Raw genomic sequence first — 1,325 nt, 5'->3', positions numbered from 1 at the left:
GAGTGTGAAAATACAACTTGAGGCTCTGTCTGGTATATGAGAAAGAAGTCACAGGACAAGAAGGCTGTTCTATAGGATGGATAAACGGCAAGGTCCTACTGAACAGCACAGGGAACTATATTCAATATCCTTTAGTAAACCGTATGGAAAAGAATATGAAAATATATAGATAGATACACACACATATAAACATATATATATATATATATATATATGTATAACTGAATCACTTTGCTGTACAGCAGAAATTAACACAACATTGTAAATCAACTATACTTCAGTAAAATAAATTTAAAAAAGAAAGAAAGAAAGCTGTTCTCCAGCACTGCTAGGTCCCGAGCAAATCAGTTCTTTAAGAAGGCTCCTTAATCCCAGCTCTAGTGACTAGGGGACCACCGGGCTCATGGTAACATAGATATTGGAAGATGATCTAGCGTCTGGTCTGATAGAGGTGCAGAAAATAAGCAAGTCTAAGGTGGTGGAGAGGATTAAGTGAAGGATCAGCTTCGATCTGTGTGAACACACAGAAACCTTGGGCTTTGAAGAGAGAGTACAGTACAGGGACGACCCCAGGTCCCTAGGCAGGCATCTTATCTGTACCATTAGCTAGCTGTGTGATCTTGGGCAAGTACTTAAACCTCTCCATGCTTTCATTTTCTCCCCTGAAAATGAAGCTATCATAGTGCCCACTTCAAAGAATTGTTCTGAGAACCTGACCTGGTTAATACCTGTACAGCACAGTTGTCTAGCACACAGCAATTCTCAGGAAATGTCAGCCTTTGTTATTATGCCCTGCTACACAAACTCTTCAGTTACGGGATCCAGCCCTTACCAGCTGTGTGACCTTGAGCACATTACCTAACTTCTCTGTGCCTTAGTTTTTTTATCTTTAAAATGAAATAATAATTCTTATGTCGTAGGGTTGTTAGAAGCATCATGATACAACACCCAGTAGGGTGCCTGGCTCATAATTATCGCATGATCACTGTTACCTGACAGTACTGTTTCTTCTCTGTAAGAAGCTGAGTAGGACGGCAGACCTCCTGGCTCAGGCACCAGGAAATGCAGTGGGGTTGAATGTGTGTGAGGGTTTAATGTACACGAAGGAACGTTTGGAGAAATGAAAGAAAAGGAAAAGGTTCTCATACTTGGAAAGAAGTGTATGTTCTCTTACAGTAGTGGGGTCTTGGCTCTTCGAGGTGACACCTAAGATAGCACACGGTCACGTGTTTAAAGGTTGTTACTCCTGTAAGAAAAGCTGAGATAAATTCCTGAGGGCAGAAATCTGCTCCCACTTCTTTGCCTCCCCTTAGGTCAGCACAGTG

This window comes from Lipotes vexillifer, unplaced genomic scaffold, assembly GCF_000442215.2.
Source record: "Lipotes vexillifer unplaced genomic scaffold, Lipotes_vexillifer_v1.1 scaffold872, whole genome shotgun sequence".
NCBI classification, from domain to species: domain Eukaryota; kingdom Metazoa; phylum Chordata; class Mammalia; order Artiodactyla; family Lipotidae; genus Lipotes; species Lipotes vexillifer.
The sequence above is the reverse complement of the archived record's forward strand: the minus strand, read 5'-3'. Positions refer to the sequence as shown.